The 18262-nt window shown below is 44.8% G+C and overlaps 1 protein-coding gene across 2 annotated transcripts in view; it reads left to right on the top strand.

Moving 5' to 3' along the window:
- The window catches only part of MAP1A (microtubule associated protein 1A), a 68223-nt gene that overhangs the window by 14835 nt on the left and 35126 nt on the right, over nt 1-18262 (top strand). Inside the window, exon 1 of one of the 2 annotated variants that reach the window (XM_063345769.1) lies at nt 15591-15785. The exons of the other annotated variant lie outside the window; for it this stretch is intronic. The gene's annotated coding sequence lies outside the window, so the exon portion shown is untranslated. Of the gene's footprint in view, nt 1-15590; nt 15786-18262 lie in introns of those variants that run through there. 2 annotated transcript variants of the gene reach the window in all.

Here is an 18262-nt window from a genome sequence, read left to right as displayed (position 1 = left end):
AAGCATGTGAGCCTAACTGCTTTCGATTGTCCTTTTTCCTCCTCACAGGTCCCTCACTTTTTTTTTTCTAAGCTCCTTTCTAAATTGAAGAGTTCTGGACTTCTAAGACTCTTATGATAATGCCACTGTTCAAACCTCTTAATCATTTTGATTATCTAAGCTAAAGCTGAATCGATAGGCACAACACTGTTATCTTCATAAGCAGCAACAGCATGCAGTGCTATCCTAGATCATCTTTCACCCTCATAAAGATAATAGAGTTTCATGAAGCTGTACTTCTAAAGAATGGAAAACGCACATCACCCCCGGACAAGGTCAGTCACATAAGAACTTTAGCAAAATAGTCCCTATTTTAATGAATACTCAGTGTTACTGCCTATCTATAATTGTGGATCCTATTTACGGTAGAGTACTTATATGACTTCTTGTACTTCTTGAAAATAACTATAAGATTTTCAATTCTCATTCTTTGCTGTTGTTCACGAGTGACATCACCACAAAATAAACCTTTCTACCTGCACTCCAGACTTCAGCATCCCCTGGAATCTGACCGGCTTCCATAAAATTTGGCTGGGGTCAGAGCACGGCCGGCCAGAGTCAGGAAAGCTGATGTGGCTGCTGGGACTCAGCGTTTGAGTATGTGGAGCAGCGTCTCTTGTGACCTTGGTGAGCAACCAGTTCCATTGTTCTGACAAGTCAGGCATTTCAAGGGTTGCACACACTGTTTTTAGCACCTTATGTAAGATAATTTTTTTTTCCCTAGCAGACACCTGCCATCTTTTAGTGTGTAACCCATTTTAATTCTTCCTATTTTTTGCTTAGAATAGCATTTTCTCTTCTTTCATTGACTAGCTGGCCTTATTCTCTTATCTCTACTTTTCTGATAAGCTGTTTGTCTGTCTTTTTTTTTTTTTTTAAATAAGTGTTCAATAGCTCTGAGTGAACCAGTTAAAAACAACAACAAAAAAAACTGGGCATGTACTTCCACTCAATGCCAGCAGAAAAAACAACAAAGGCTGTTGAATTTACCATTTTCTCAATCTTATAAAACTAGCAGCTTTCAGTCACTGGATAACAGATGCAGAACAGTTTTTTAAACAGTGCTCTGATAACTATTTAATGTTGTCCATTACAGTGGTTGCACACAGAATAACTTGGGGGTGGGTGAGTTAGGGATTTGGTGTGTGTTTGAGTTTTTGTTTTTGGTTTTTTGTGTGTGTGACAGTGACATTTCTTTAACTTGACAAAGGCAGCATTCTCTTGGTGGCCATGTGCGTTGTAAGCACGGCAGCTGCAGTGACAGAGCGACCTCCTCAATAAGACTAGTTCTAAAAGACACGTCTTTTGGAGTCTTCATGTTGTTCCATGTTTTAACAGAAATGTTGAAACTAGAGATACTTACTATGAGCTAATACAAGCTTTGGGCGACTTCTTCTTATGAATGTTCTAGAACCAGTCATATTATTGGTAACAAAAGCCTTGTTAATGTATCATTAGTGCATCATTATTTCACTGTGGCTCTGGACACTTTACTCCTCTAGTGTCCCTGGCTTCAGTGGCTTAGAGTAGCTTTACAGTCTTTGTCAACTGGACCTTGCTGAGACAAACAAGATGAGCAAAGGGGAAGGAGGATTAAGTAGGAAAATAATCTTTAACATGTGACAGTTCCAACAGCTGTGTGTAATTTTCTGACAGACTTCTTGGTTTGTTTCCCTCTACCCTGCTATGAGTGCAGTTCCCCAACTCTTTCTTTGCTTTTAAAGAGTCCCAAGTATTTGCGTGGGCTCGAGGAGGGAGTCCCTGACCAGCTGCTCTCAATTCCTGTTTACCCAACTTGGAGGTCAGTGTCTCGGGGTGCTCCAATGCCGGCTGCTGTCTGGGGCTGTGGCTCTGGGGCTGAGCCGTGACCGTGCGAGAGCCCATGGAGGCATCTGGGCGGGTTGGCCATTGGTCCTGCAGACTTCCCATGGCGGTTTCACAAGGTGAAGGAAAGCCCCTTCCCCGAGAGCCCGCAGATGCCCACTGTCTTGTGGCTCTGGTGCAGAGCAGCTGGTGACATCCAAGTGCTGATGCCCGGGAATGAGGCCAGCCGTTGGCCTCCCATGCAGGTGCAGGAGGCGCAGACGCACCCCGGAGCTGGTGGCACCTCTGCATGTGTGGGGACAACACCGTCCTGCTGCCTCCAGCCCAGGCAAAGGAGCCCATCAGAGTCCCCCCGGGGGATCATGCCTGGGACTTTAGCTGCTATTTCAGGGAATAAATTCTTCCACTAGGTGCAGATTCAGAAGAGTGAAAAACACTGTGGAAGGAGCCTGTTAATCCTATTTTGCAGTGAGATTAATTGTTGTCATGTGCTATTGTAATTTTAATGCCATAATTCCTACCTCCTTAGAAAACAGATGTCTCTCAGCCTGACTGGCTCTGCTCCAGGATTTTGTCTTGCCCTGTTAACCGTGGCTTCGCTAGAACACACGCCACTTTACTCCCTCTGTAAGAACTCAAAATTGCAGACTGGAGGCACTGTTTTCCTTTCCTGATCTGGTGTTGCTTCTTTCCTAGGGAATCTGAGATGCCAGGCTTCCTATTTGATACTGAGAAATTATAATAGTCTTTGTGCTAGAAAATCATGAATTATGAGGTGAAGTTAACAGGGATCATTAAGGGCTTGTGTCTAGAGGCATCTTTCTTTTGAAGTACCAGCTTGTTTTTGCTGTAGTCTGTGTATTGGAATGCCTTGCTGCTTGATTTGGAAACTTCAGAGGATTGTGTGCAAAAGCAATCAAATTTTCCGGATTCCTTGCTCAGGTGGATGTGCTACTGCAGAGGATCTACACCAGATCCCTATTCCATCTGTAATTTTTTTAGGTTTTGCTTTATCATAGAATGTGTTGGGTTGGAAGGGACCTTTAAAGGCCATCTAGTCCAACCCCCCTGCAGTAGCAGGGACATCTTTAACTGGATCAGGTTGCTCAGAGCCTCATCCAGCCTGGCCTTGGATGTCTCCAGGGATGGGGCCTCCACCACCCCTCTGGGCAACCTGTTATCCTGCTAGCCTCTATGAAGCAGTAATGGAATAAATGAGTCAATTCCTGCATTCAGCCTTTGGAAGACTAAGAGCACTGCAAAGAAACAAAATTCACTGCCTGAAGACAGTCTCCTATTTTTATTTTAAACTGAACAAATGTTAAACTATGGTTTGTGTTTGTTTTTTTTGGGGGTGTTATGATTTTTGTGTTATACAGACTTTTTAAGGTGAGGCATTGCTTTTTATTTGAATGCATCAGGTTGCAAGTAGTCTGCTATTAACAATGGGTAATTAGTTTCAGTGGTTAATTACCTGTAGTTAAAACTGTGCCCTCCCTTCTAGGTTAAATTTGTTTATTGTGGCTTCTAGCCACTATATTGCATTCTGCCTGTATCTACGAGGTCTGAGTTCTCTTCTGGAAGAATTCTTACTACCTGTAGCTGTCTTCTCACCTCATAATGCATTCTGTTGCATAAATCGGATTAATTTTGGGTGTTTTGACTCAAACAATGCTTGTAACTGTGTTAGGATCTCTTCAGTTTTAGAATCTTAGAACCTGCCTTTCAAAAACTAAAACCCTAGGCCAAAAAAAAACCAAACCCAACAAAAAAACCTCAGTAGCCTGCAGTACATCCACGGCTGCCTCTCTACGCTGAGCTGACCTCATGCGTGCTGTTCTCAGCTGTGAAGCTACTGTTTTCTAAAACATAACCGACACTGCAGAAGTATGGTGTAAACTTCCTGCTCTTGTCTGTAGTGTGTCTACTCAAGTAGACACATCAATGATTTTGGTACTAATCATGAGTTTCAGTTAACAATTAGCATATTTTCTTGCAGGTAATCGGTTCCTTGATAACAAGTTAGGAGATTCCCCTAGAAATATCTTGAAAGCTGTCCGTCATTTAAAACTGATTTTAACCTTCCCAATATAATAAACTATCAGTCTTCTAGGATGTGGAACTGTTCTCTTTCCTTCTGCCTGACAATGCAAATGCATCAGACCTGCCCTTGGCTGCCTGAACCCATAGAACTGTGAGTCATAGTCCAGATCTTGGTTCTTGCTTCAGGATGGCTGATGACCTGAGTTCGGGGATAGGATGGCTCCTAAAATTGCAGGGTGTAACTTCATGGGGAGCAGGGACTGTGCTGCACACATGAAAATGACACATGCAGATGTGGCTTCTTGGAGGCTAAATTTGGTAATGTAAGAGTTCCCACATGGTCCAGTGGTCACCACAAGCTCATTTCTTGTTTGGCATGTAAGTGTGATTCTTTAACCTGCTGCCTCTAAACGGAGTACTGCAGGCATATGTGTTTATTAAAGGAAAAAGTTCAGCACAACCAAAGACGTGTTACCCGTGGGGCTCACTTGCTGCAGAGGGGCAGTCCGACGCTGCCATGATAGGAAACCCAGGGAATAGAGGTAACTGTTGTGCTCCACCGCTCTCCTCTCGGTGGTCACTGCTTAGGGCTGCTGTGATGGGAAACCTACTAGCCAAACTGCCAGTGCAATGCTAGCAGTAGAATTCAAGATGCAGGCATACTTACTCAAGAATAAGTCTTCAAAAGCCAGATGGTGTTGATTAACTAGAAATAAACTGATATAGTTATTTCCTACTCAAAAAATAGTCCTTATACAAAACACAGACAAAAATAATGCTTGGTGTGGTTTGTCCTTAGTTTTCTGAGTTTTATCTCCACAGATAACTGACTTCCTGATTTTGTGAGTTTCTTAGATCAAAGCTCCTAGAGTTGAAATCACTGCAGTCGTGAATTCACTGGGAGCTTTTCTAAAGTTAGAACTTGCCCTACTAAATTATTACTCTTGCTTCTAAAACCAGACATTGTGGTTAGGTGTTGATGGCAGTTCATGGAATTCAAATTCTTGAAGTGTATATGGAAGCAAAGAGTAACAAGTAAGTGGGTTTGTCCTGGAACGGTCCTTTGAATCCTTCAAGGAGAGAGGAGGTAGTGCATCGTGCTGAACCAGTTCTGCTCTACTGCCTTTCGTATATAAAGATTGGAGGTGCCAGGATCTGTTTGAATGGACCTTGAGAGAAGATGAACCCTTTAATTTCTTAGAAAAGGAAAATAATGATGAGATTGCTGGGGAAGGGTTGGACCTTTTTTGAGCTCACAGAATAAAAGAAGCATTTTTTTTTTGTTCATTTTTGTGTTTGGGTTTTTTTAGTACTTTGTGTCCTATAGTTATCTTCTTGGTGTCATTTTTTGTTGTTGTTGGTTTTTTTTTTTTTTAAAGAAATACTAAGTCTACACTGGTCTGTCTTTGAGGTAGTACCTTGTGCATAACTCAATGATTTTGATTTCTCAGTCCTCTGTTAAATGGATTTGGTGGAATGCATTTTGAATCCATTTAAAACAGATATTGGTCTTTCTCTGTAGAACCTTCTAGGACAGACAAGCTGGATGACACTTACATTTCTCATGGCTTAAAAAAAAAAGGGAAAAAAAAATAAATGCCCAAACAACACAATAGGACAGAGCCATATTTTTTTTTTCTTTCAGATGATCCATCCTCGGTAGTTTTACTCATATTTTTGTAGACAGACCTGTTCTGGATTCTGTCTGCCTTCTTTTTGACAGTAGCCATTGTGGACATTGATTATGGGTATTCGCAGTGTTACTTTGCCTTCAGGTAGGTGAATGGCCTGGGTTTGACCTAATCCTATCTCTGTGCCTCCAAAATTTTACGGAGTACCAATGATTCTGCAGGAAAATCTGTGTTAGACAGTTTGACTCCTATAAAGAGATTTCTCCTGGGATCACTGTTCTAAAGATGGAATTTGCTTGCATTTTTATTCCTACTTCATGGAGATGAATAATTCAAAGTGGTTATTGATTATTTTTTATTTTTTCCCCCTCCCCTCCATTTGTTTTTCATCTCTGGTTTCATATGCACTATATACTTGCAAGAAAGCACGTGCTGCAGTGCTGATCTCATCCTACAGAAGGGCATAAACCCAGGAGGGAATAGTGCCTAAAATGGATGTCCTATTTGACTGATGTTTAAGGAACACTCGCTTACTTTGCATCTTTTTTCTGTTTCTTAACTAGTAGGCCTTATGAGCAGCACATGGCTGGTAGCTGTAATATCCCAAACATACACACAATTTATGAGCACTAGTTTGGAGGGACTAACATTTTATCTCTTTAAATTTAAAATACACCTGGAAGAACAGTTCCTGTTCTGTAATCATAACATATGGTTATTTCTTGTGGTATCTTTGCATGTAGTAGCAACTAGATCTGTTAGTTTTTCTTAGAATTCTTTGCTTTGCTCATCCCTAGAGTCACTGAGAGAAGCCTCCATACGATGCCCATTAAATCTGTGTGAACCTGACAGGTTATGGGTTCTGCAGCTTCAAGGAATGTGGCAGAGCTGTTTTGCATTGACTACAGAAAAATGCTGGCATTTCAACATCTCGGTTTCCAATTCTAGAGATCATACTGAGGAGAAAAATAAAGCAGAAAAGTAACAAGTATGGGTTAATAAAAACTGTACCTTTCTTAAGCAAGTCCTCTACAGTCTTTGACAGAGTCACGTAAACATGGCAGTATACTCAGAGTACTGTCAACGTTCCCAAATGTATTTTGTCTTGGATATTTTACCTGTGCCACTGCCAACCCTAAATCCTGCTCTACCCTCTGTTCAGCCTTCCTCTTGGGTTGTCCCAGGCTTAGCTCCCAACATCCATTTGCATCATCTTCACCGCTGCCACTGTTGCCTGTCTCCCGCTGTGACTCGGTCAGACTGTCCCGCGGGTGTCCTCTCTCCCTGCAGCGTGGCACCTCTTCCCTGGAAAACGGACGGGGCATTGGGTGCATCGGTGCCTCTGGGCTGGCACTCTCCTGCATAAGGATCTCAGCAGCCTTTTTGCCTCTGTTCAGGCCCTGGAGACAGAGTTAAAACAGCAAGTTCCCAGGAATCTGACCCTTCTCAGGGCAGCTGGTGCCTTTTACAAGAGATTACTGGCTGGTTCTGGGAAAGAATGTGATCTGAGGCAGTTGAACACGTCTATAAGGAAAAGATACCCTCTGCAGTACACTTTGGCTCTTGTAGCGTCTCTCAGGTTGCCTTGGATGCATTTCTTTCTTGCTTTTGGTGCTAGACCTGGCTTGTACCCTCTCTTCCGTTCTGTTGGGACACGTGGGAAGCTTCACTGTGCCTCTGGCCAGGGCCATCCAGTGGTGCCCATCGGGCGCTAATGCTGGGGAAGTACAGCCAGCCTGAACGCTGCCTGGAAGGCACACGTTTTTCTTCAGGTAGACGCATGCTGGTTATTGGACACACTTCTGGAGAAGTCTTTCCTTGAACTCAGTGTTAGTGTTATTAGGAGAACACTAGGGTTTATCCCAGTGTCACTAAGAAATTGCTAAGATTTGATCCTTGTCCCTCCTTCCTCTCTGCTGCATTAAGCCCCTCTTTGGGTGCTGGGGGGTCACACTGCGCTTGTGCAGGGGACACTGCTGCTCTTACTGTGCCCCAATATTTTCCTCCATCCCTCTTTTCATGTTCCTTCTGGTCTTCTAGTACTGCTCATGTTTGCTCCAGTTTTGCAGCCTTGATTTATAAACCTCTTTATCCTTTCCGCTGAGAGTTCTAGACGGGTCATCTTCTGCTGTTTTCCCTAAAGCTTTTGAGTTGCTGAGTTAAATTAGGATCACCGTTTTTAAAACCTTATTTTCTGGGACAGGAGAGACCACAGTGTTGCCACAGAAAACTCACAGGATTCACAAATTTGTTTAAAGTAGGAATTGGAAAAGAAGCTGGAAATGGGTGCTGACAGTCTCTCTGGACCTGTATTAGGGATGCTAGTAACACAAAGAGAAAACCTTACTTGGTGAAGAAAACGATAAAGAACTAAATGGAATGGATGACTTGACTTGTGCTATCCACCTATCAACTTGTCAAATACCACAGCAAGTTTAGAGAACCTAATTCTTAATAGCTCAGATAGTCACTCCTTAGGCCCTGAAGTATCAGAAAGATGTAAAGATTATTCTCAAATTAAGGAAGAGAAGCCTAAATATGTAACTGTATTGGACTTGCAAAGCAGCTGAAAGAATAAAATACTTAAGGGATCAGGGATTCCTTGAAATAGAAGTATACAAACAACTAACGAGGTGTCCCTTCACTTCAGAAATGGTTATTTAAAAAACAAGGAAACTTCACAAAAGTGGTATACAAATCTTTTTAATCATAATTTCAGTAATCATACAGAACAAAAAGGTACAAATATCTGTCAATAAGAAAGGAGATAGGAAGTAACAAAGACTTATTAAATAGTTGCACAGAAAGATGCAGAAGTATTCAGCAAAAACAAGCATCTTCTAAAAACATCCTAGTAAAGCCTGTAGAAAACAGTAAAAATTGCTGTACCTAGACAGAAATGAGGATAGCCAAGAGGATTTTAGAAGTGATTTGCCAAAGACTTGAAAAAGTAATTGGGGCTCTTGGTTTATTGACAGCACATAGCCTGTGAAAGTCAGAAACCGGATAGTTAAAAAATCTTCCAAGAGGATGGATGCAAACAAATCCTTGTGCTTCTCCGCAGCCTCCTCTGTACAGCATGCTGTGGTGACAGCCTGCTTCTCCTGTAATTACTTGGGCAGCCTTGTGTAAGGAGATCTCACAAGCCCGGCATGCAGACTGACCGAGAGGTTAGAGCTCTGTGCATTGAGATCTGTATGCTTTCTATGCAGATGTACGGAGAAATAAATGCCTATCTTTCCTAATAAAAGCATCTAACTCTATCAGGGCTACGGCTGGGTCAGGCTGTGGTTATTCTTTGTTGCAACACTTTTAAGAAGCAAGTCTAGTGTTAATTAGAATCTCGGTTCGCATTAATCCTTTGGCCTATAGTTGTGAAGAAAATCAAGTGTTTTTGAGCATAAGACAGTGGGTAACTCAGAGCTATTGTTCAGAGAAGCACGACCTCTCTGGACTCAACACGTACCGTAAGCCCCGTTCGGTATTACGCTTTAGCTGCAGTTCTTGGAGGTCTCATATTTCATAAAGATATGCAGCCTTCACTTTTATAAAAATGTTTTAAATACCATGGTAGAGAAGAGCATGGAGACATAACCCTGTCTGCACCCTAAAATTTGAAAATAACAGAAAAACCTTTTATGTAGTCACTGTTGTTATATATGCAAGCCTGGGGGCATAGCCAGTTTGTGGCTCCGTAATTTTTATGATCCAGAACATTCCTGTTGGTGTGATACTGACTCAGGTGTGCAATGATGAAATAAATTTAATTCCGTATTCTAGTCGGAGGAGAACTACACCTAACGTCCTAGGAAGCTCTGAGGCCTTTTCAAAGCCCTGTGGACAAGGAACAGAATTCCTCACCAAAAGGCAGGATCTTTGTTTCAAACCACAGTGGCTGTTGTCTGACTAATCGGAGAAGAGTTTATTTTGTTAGCATAAGTGGGGAAACACTCCGTCTCTTCTCTAATTCAGCAGCTGATATAAATATGTCCTTGCATCAGAGGATAATAGTGTCTTTAAATACCGATGTTTGAGTGGTCATTGGAATGGAACATCAATGAGCCTTACCTCAGTGCACTGTTTTTGTCTTGGGTTTGGATTTTTTTGGTGTGGTGGGGGTTGTTTGTTGGTTTGCAGAGGTGGGGGGACTGGTTTCAGTGTGGGGTTTTTCCTTTTTTTTTTTTCTCCTGAATACTAAGCCTGTGTATACTCCTGTTCTGTGGTGCTGGTGTCTGGTCTGTGCTGTCCCATAACTGTCAGGTGAACCTCCTGGTTTCCTGGTGGACTGAAGAAACTGAAGCGTTCTTGATCACAGCTCTGTAGGTCTTCCTGGCTTTAGAAAGTAGGAAGCAGAAACCATAAGCTCAGTGCACTCTCTTTAGGAACTGGAAGAGGCTTGAAACTCAGTAAGTGCTTTCCTTACTAGCACCCCTTTTCTTCTGCTTTTGACAGCTATTTTTAGGTTTTTTGCTAAATGATCGTCTGTTGTTTTCTTTAAAAGCTAAAATGAAGAGGTTATCTGCAACTCTTATCTGATCGCATGAAGGCAGGAGGCCTGTATCAAAGAACTGCTGTGCAGGAGGCTTTTTAGGCCAGTTAAATAACTGGAGTACAGTAAAAGCAGCAGCTGTTTTAAGAACCTCTTCAGCTTTAAGTAAGTGCCTTGCTGGTCAAGCAGTACATATATGACATATATGCCAAAGAACTGTGCTTTGTGAAAATCACCATACCTCATAAGTAATTTTTATTTATAAAAAACACCTGCAAAGTATAAAAAGATGCATTCGTGGCTGCTGGGACCTGAACGCATAACCAGGAGCAGAAAGTGAAACAAAAATTGGAGGAAAATAGATGCATCAACCTTCAGTCATGAATTTCATGGAGATTGCTATTGAAAATATACAGCAGAAATAGTTATTAGAAGTACCAAATTTATGACATATACAGAGATTTTGAGGCAAAAGAGAGATAAAAGCATGATATGATGTTGTTGAAACAATATAGTTTCCTTATAAAATAGGATTGTGGGTGGAAGATAACAAATTGGCCTGTTTATATATTCAAAAAGTTTTAATACAGTTAAAGACATCAGACTAGTTCATGCTTAAACTGTAGTTGTATGACTGTTAAGAGGAAGGGATTTTGGAACAATTACTAATATCAGTAAATGTCCTGATTAAACAGTTATATCAAATCTTATTTTGCTGCTTGAAATAGAATATGCTAAATCAATATTAAAAAAAAATCAATACAGAAGGAGATCTTGCTGCCCTAAATATCCTGCTAGGGGCTAAATTTGGTGAGTGTTGTGATGGGCATAGAAAAGGAAACGGCTGCAGAGTTGTGCGTCACTGTGTGGAATGTCCCCGGTGTACGTCCGTAGCGGTGGTGGGAGCTGGGTCCTGAAGCGCTCTGAAAAATCTGCTAATGGCAGCGCAATTGCCGGCATAGACCAGTCCTAGAGCGGGGCTGTCTAACCCCACTCCCTTCCTTCCTGCACCCATCGCACTGCTCTCTGGAGTGACATAGACCTGTGTCTCTGTGGTAAGTTTATTAGGAAAGACCTCAAAAAGTGTAGTCTGGAGGAAATTACCCCGTAGGCCAGGTCCAGCCTGCAGGCCGCCACCTGGGCAGTTGTACAGTTCAGTGGGTGATGTTAACTCAAATACTAAGCAGCCTAGTTTATATGTAGCAGTAGTAGCAAATATATCCTCTTGCTTTGTCCTCAGCACTGCCGCAAAGCAGCACCTTTTAAGTAACGTCCTTTGCTCACCTTGTACATCTGTAAGCTGCGAAAAGGGACTGCCGGTTTGCTTTGCAGTCGTTCTGCATCCCCAGCCGTTTACTTTGCTCTTTACTTCCGACTCCTATTCCCTTTGACTGTGCAAGCCTCTCTAGCTTGGGTTATACTGGTCGTGGTGGGATGGCAAGCACAATAGGTGGTTATAACGATCTCCTCTAAGAATGTCTGCTGTAGTGCGCAGGGGATAAGAAAATGAGTCTGAAGTGATGATGAGCAGGGGTGGCTGGAAGCACAGACAACAAAGGTGATATATTCATGTTTGGGCGATAGGAGGGGGGCAAATATACCCTGTATACATATGAAAAAAAAAAAAAGCCATCAGGGTGGAGCCAGTTAACTTCTTTTTTGTGCAGGGGGAGTAGTGTACAGGGAGTACACTACCACAGATTACTTCCATGATGTCATGGAAATTAGTAAGCTTTTGCTAAGTGGTGGCTAAAACACTTTCTAAAGATAATTGAAGATGCTATTCTGCAGTTATTATATTAAGGATTGATATAAATGGCTTTAGGATACCAAAGAAAAAACCTGGAACGTGGGACACTGTTTTTAAAAGGACTTGGAAGGACCCAGGACCACTAAGATTAGTGTTATACTTGTGTCCTCGGTGAATAGATGGATACTGGCAGATGTTATCCTGATGCTCTTCTTTACTGTGGTAAGGGAGGTTCTTGCCAGCATCACTGTCACGAGCCACGTGCCCTGGATCTGTGGGGCCTGTGCTGTTCCATGTGTTCATAAATGATTTGGGGCATAGTGTCAATGCTGAAATAACAGAGACGGCTGCTGATTTGAAGTTATTGATGGTTATAGAGTTGCAGCAATCTTAATGCTTAGCTGCAGTCAAAAAGCAAATAGAATGTTAGCAATTAGAACAGTAGAATACACCATAGAAAGCATCGTTATGCCCCTGTGTTGGTATATTGTGCACTCAATTCTTGAATGTGTTGTGCAGTTCTGGTCCTTCTTCTTTCCTGGTCTCAGAAAGAATATTCTAACATCAGAAAAGTGATAGGGATGATCAAAAAGGCTTCACTACAGGAGGAGACTTAAACCAACTGACCAAATAAAAAACCCAAACCTAGCAGTTCTCACCTTACAGAAAAGGGAGTGGAAGAGCAGTGTGACAAATACGAGAATACAAATGCTCTACTGAAGATTAATGGGAATTATTTTTTTTTCCCCTCATAACCTAAGAATTAGGGAATATCAAATGAAATCACTAAGCAGAAGTTACAAACTAAATATAGAAGAGGAAGTCATCTTCACACATGATGTATTGCTAAACAATTGCCACAGAGTTCAAAAGTTTACGTAGCTTCAGAATGCAATAGAGAAGCTCATGCAACTTCTACATAAAGATGCAGAAACAACCTTTGTTGGTGAGTGAGGGCATCTGCCAGAAGCTGAGAGGTATAACTGAGGGTAAATCCATCTGTCACGTGTTTTATGCTCTTTCCCTAGCTGTCCACTCAGGGCTGTGGGCTAGACGGGCTCAGGGCCTGACCCAGTGTTCCCATTCTGAAGTTCCTAAGGATTAAGGGTCATGAGAAGGTTTTTGAGGCCAAACCCTCAGATGAGGGAGTAGGGATGAACAGGTAGGGTATGGAATGGGCTTTTCTGCGTCTTCTCCACTCTTTACAGGCAGGAATAAAGAATACGTGAAGGTGTGGTGGGCTGGGTTCTGACTGCTGTCCCAACAGTTTTAATTAAAACCATCAAACCAGATCGACTGAAATGATTGATCGTTACCTTACAACTGGCAGAACTAATTATAGCAGCACCAAGAAGCAGCAGCATGGAAGAGCCTAGGGCCAGCAAGCAGGCTTGCTTCTGCTCTTTGAGGCAAACGTTTCATGGAAGTGGAACTTGGAGTTCCTCCGTTCTACGTGGTTGACTGGGGTGGGGAGCTGATCCCTTCTGCAGCCAAAGATGGGATATTCCCAGTCTGAGCTATGCAGTGATTTACTTTTCCACATCTCTGATAATTTGTTTCACAGTCCTGGCTACTGTCAGAATCCATTACTTCCCTGATGATGAGACTTTGCTGAAGTTGCAGGTAGTGCTCAATAGATACTGAACCAATTGTTAAGATCCTAGTGTCAATGGGTGGCTGTAGCCATTTGACTGTGGACCCTTCTTCAGCATATGTAGAACTGATCTTCTTTGTAATCCTAGTGCTGACATAAATCCAAAGGAGCTTTTACGTTGAGGTAGTCTTTGTAGCGTCCAGTAGACTCAGGCCATTAGTTCCTGAATTAAACAAATGTAAATCCATAGATTCTCATTCCGTATTACGTAGTATACATTTAAAAAACCACAAACCTTTCACTTTCCACCAAAACAGAAAAAGGGTCAGCTCAGCTCTGTTAATATCGGCTCTCCGCGCTATTTCAAAGAGGAGAGCAGGAACTTTTACTTCTTTTCAGAACCCAGGCTTTTTCACCAAAATATGCTGGCTTCAGACTGAACCCTAATTTTCTTTCCAAAGATAAAACCCTTTTAAGTATCTCAGTTGAGAATAATGCTTGAAAGCGTTGGCCGTTACCTGGGCCTGTTTATATTGGTGACCAGAACCAGCTGCCCCTCTGGGCCATGGGAAGGCCACTATGCCTTGCTGCGGATCTGTCAGAGAACATTCCAACACTTTGTCCTAGGAATTAACAATCCAAATGTGTATATTAAAAAGAAGTGCTCGATCACTTAATTGCAGTTGTTGCTGTATTCCTGTGGCTGGGAGGTTATGCTGTACTGATGATTCCGGTGGCTGGAAGAGACCTGTGTCCCGTTCCATCTGTTAGTTGGCTGATTTGACTGTCAAGGGAGTGGTTGGGCACGGATCTCAGAACCACTCGCTGCAGCGACTTCTGTGTTGGAGGTGAAAGCAGAATCCAGAAGGCTCTGTTCCCTCCTAGTGCTCACCACAGGGCTCCGGCCCCTTGAGAGTGGTTCCCAGGCACCGCAGTAGACAACTGGCACCAGCAAGTAGCTGGTGTTACTGGCTGTGTGTCGGAACTGTCAAGCGGAAGGCTGGGATGTGACCGATGTAATGGAGTAGTTCAGCAGCTCCCATATGGAACTATTTTTTTCAATAGTTTGTCCCTTGAGAATTTTTTAATCTGTGGTGTTTTTTAAATAGGGTGTTAAGATGAGGATGTTACCTGTTCAAAACATACAGAAATCAAAGATGTTTGATTCCAGTGCATTAACTTTTCCTGAGGTTCACAGATATTTGCCCTGATTGGTGTCACGTGAAAGCTACAGAAGAGAAGATTCTATTTATTTTTTTTGAAACTCATCACAATTCTATGATATTTTTATTCCTGAATATTCCATTGCCTCTGACAGCCCTTGGAAGATCATTGAGAAGGAGGCTTGCTGTAGGGCAGGCAGGACACCTCCAGCTTTCACAGTTAATTCTGGAATCTAAAAGTAAGCCGGGATCTTGTGTAAGGCAGGCAGGGCCCTGGTAGTGGTTTCAGTGCTTGCTGTGAAAAAAAGTCACTCTTGGCAACTAGCGTGCCATGGAGTAACCTGTATATTCCAACGTTGGACTGATGGGCCTAAGCCCAGTAGAGCAGGAGCAAGGAAGCATGCTCCTCTCAAGTGCCTTGGAGGTCAAATGAGCCAGACACTGATACTGGTCATGAAATGAGTTGCAAGGTTCTTAGAAAACGATTTAAACATTTAGCTGAAAGTAGCGCTGGAAATAAGTCTCCGGAGGTGAGGTTGCTGGTGTTCTTGCATGGCTCATCCAAGTTCTCTTATCCGCTCAATCCACTGTTGACACATCCCTGTTCACCAGCAGCCAGACACGGGGTCTGTGGCACTGGGCACCCTCTCCCCAGCCGATGCTGCGCCTGGTATTTCGTGTTGTGTTTCTTTAATTGGAGGAGCTGCGCTGCGGTTGGAGCCTGGCACCAGGTTCCAGTTTAAGAGTAACTTAAACCAAAGCCCCCTTGGGATGAGATGGGGAGTGCCCCTCTGTGAGGAGCAGCCTGACTCTAGGCTGTGTGTGGGGGAAATGTTCCGGTAGTTGGGAATCCATCTGTTTGCGGGAGTTTGTCCAGTTTCACGTATTTTGGAGCCCTGGCCTTGCTGGTTGCCCAGACTCTGCGTCAGGATCAGCCTGGCTTGGTGCGGGGCGGGCGGCGGTGCCCGGGGGAGCGCGATGGAGCGAGGGAGGGAGGGAGGGATGGGTGGGAGGGGGATCGATGGGTGGGTGGGTCGGTCGGTCGGTCGGTGGGTGCTCCCGCGGCCGTGTCTCGGGGACGCTGCCGGAGCTGCGGCCCGGAGGGGGTTAAGCCGCCCTGCGCAGGGCGGTGCGGGGGGGCGACGGCTCCTCCCTGCTCGCCCTGACACAGCAGCCGCTCCCGCACCGGCGCTGCCCGCGGGTCTCCAGCCTCCCCGGCCGCCGCCGCTCCGGGGCCGCCCGGCACAGGATGGTACGTGGCGTCCCCTCCCGAGGCCGGGGGCGGCGGGGGGTGTCGGTGGGGAAGGAGAAGCCCCCGGTGCTGCTGGGGGTGCAGGACTGGGGCAGCCGGCGCTGGCTTTGTTCTTGCCCTGATGCTGTTTGCCGCTGTGGGGGAAGCGGGTCGGCGGGGGGGGGGGGACGCGTTATTCGGGGCGAGGCGACTGTCAATGTAGGTAGCGGTCCAGCGCGGTGACCCCCGGGCGGGCTCTCCCGCTCAATCTGCCGCGGCTCCGGGCGAGGCGCTGGGTTTGCTCTGCCCTTGCGGGGGAGCAGGTGAGGAAATCTGTGCCGAGCACTCGGTAGCAGATGCGGGGTTTTTTTCCTTGGAATCTGATCCTGTTGGAGCGCAGAGGTGGGGGGGGACTGGTGGTTGAGGGGAAAAGGACTGGTGACGAGAAGGGAATGATCTCTGTGAGGACCTCGCCCCTTCTCAGCTGCTTGTGTCCCGAGTATAGGAACAGCGATGGCATTCCCTGGCTGCTCAGCTGTTTGCTGCACTTGTGTCATTAGCTCAGGCACAGGGAAGGATGTATGAAGATGGGTCTGGAGAAGAATCTGGAGAGGATATTCTTCCTGCTAGGGCCTTAAGCAGTCCTGCAGCATTACGATTTATCCCAGTATGGTCTTTCCTAAAGAAGATGCTCCTGGAGAAGGGAGGAGGTGGCGCGAGGCATCTCCCAGACGCTCCCTTTGGGCAAGGCTTGGTGAAAGCCAGTATTAATGTCTGTATCGCTGTTCGGCTCAGTGCTGATGCTGGAATAAGGCTAATGCCAGTCAGGAGGGGGGAGGGTTGTTAAGGTGGACTGTCGTGCTGATGATTAGACAGAAGAGAGATGCAGGGCCCCTTTTGCAATTTCTCTTTCCTTTGGTGCTGCACACCCACACACGAATAGTCTTGAAGTAGCTCAAGTCTGGCTTCGAGCTGCTCGACACTACATTCTTCCCCTACAGGAAGCCAAAAAGCATCCAAACGCATCCAGTTAGCGGGGGAGGAAAAAAGGGAAGGTTCTTGTAAAATGTGAGTGATGCAGCCTTTCTAGGGCAGCAAAGGAGAGGAGATGTGGCCAGGCTTGGAGCTGATTTTCATCCTAGTAGGCTGGGGAGGGATTTTGTGCTTTACAGGTGAAAACCGCAAAGCGCTTTCTTTTTCCTAGCAGTGGTCCTTTGTCATCCCTTGCCCTGCGATATTCCCCATGTAGCACAGAGGTCTAAGGGGCCATCTTCTCCCTTTATGATTAGCTCTCCTGCATCACCAGCGCTACAGTGCGATGATGACCCCATTGCAGTCCACGGACACACGGAGTTCTGTTTTCGTAGGGTATCTTTGACATCCTTTAGAGTTGCTGCTGGCAAACATCTTGTTAAAAGTGTTAAATCATCTGTATGCTAATGCTAAAATGTGTTGAACTATTTCAAAATAGGGCCTCTTATCTCCAGGGTCCAGAGCTAGAGGAGCTGGAGCAGGGTTTGGCACATTGCACAGATCAGGGTACGTGACCATGAATATCTGTCAGACACTGCTGTTTCGGGTAAAAGGGAGAAGGAGGAGAGGCAAACCTTGTTGACCAGGGAGGGTGCAATTAAAAGGAGTCAGTAGTGATGCCAACAAAAGCTCTCTTAATAGAGAGGGGGCTGAGAGCTATTAGACTGGGTCAGTGGCGTAGGGAGGAGAAAGAGGAGGGGTCTGGGCACATTTATCACACAGTGAGCTTGCAGGGGAGGAGCGTGGCTGCTGCACACTCGCACACGCAGGAACACGCGCACACACACACACACTGCGGCAAATTCTGCAGCTGGTGCCTGCTGGCTTATGACTGCAGAAAAAACAAGCTCCGGTTTAAACTCTCTGATCTCAGAGACGAGGCTGTTTCTATTCCAAGTAGCTCTGGTTCCGCTGTGAAAAGCCCTGCAGGCTGGGCACTGTTCCAGAGTGACAGGGATTCCTCTTTCTCCTGATGGGGCAGGGGACCTTTTGCTGTGCGAGGTCAGTACCTTCCCCATCTCCTTGATGGCTCCGTACTGGTTGGCTGCAGCCAGACTGCGTGTCTGTCCTTACACTTTTCCAGCAAATAGCTATCCTATACAGGCTGGGAATCCTTTTTTTTTTTTTTTTTTTAATTCCCTCCTTTTCTTTCCTTTCCTGGGACCTGACAAGGCCAGGCTGTCAGTTTCCTTGCCCTGCTCACGTTCTACAGACAGAGATATGTGTAGCTTTGCAGTAGTTTCTTTCCTAACAAAATAATTCATGTTCTGTCATGCCTTTTTGCCGCTCTTTCTTACATCTCTGTTGTCAGCATACCTTAGTCACGTCCTCAGCAGATGTGGTGGTAAATGGATGATGGACTTGAGCACAGGAGTATGGTGAGCAGCAGCCAGCACAGGCTCTCTCTGGTGACAACGAGGAAGTGAGGAAGGACGCTCCGGTGCAGTCTCTCTCATTCAAAGAAG

This window comes from Chroicocephalus ridibundus, chromosome 9, assembly GCF_963924245.1.
Source record: "Chroicocephalus ridibundus chromosome 9, bChrRid1.1, whole genome shotgun sequence".
Taxonomy (NCBI): Eukaryota; Metazoa; Chordata; class Aves; order Charadriiformes; family Laridae; genus Chroicocephalus; species Chroicocephalus ridibundus.
The sequence above is the reverse complement of the archived record's forward strand: the minus strand, read 5'-3'. Positions and strand labels throughout refer to the sequence as shown.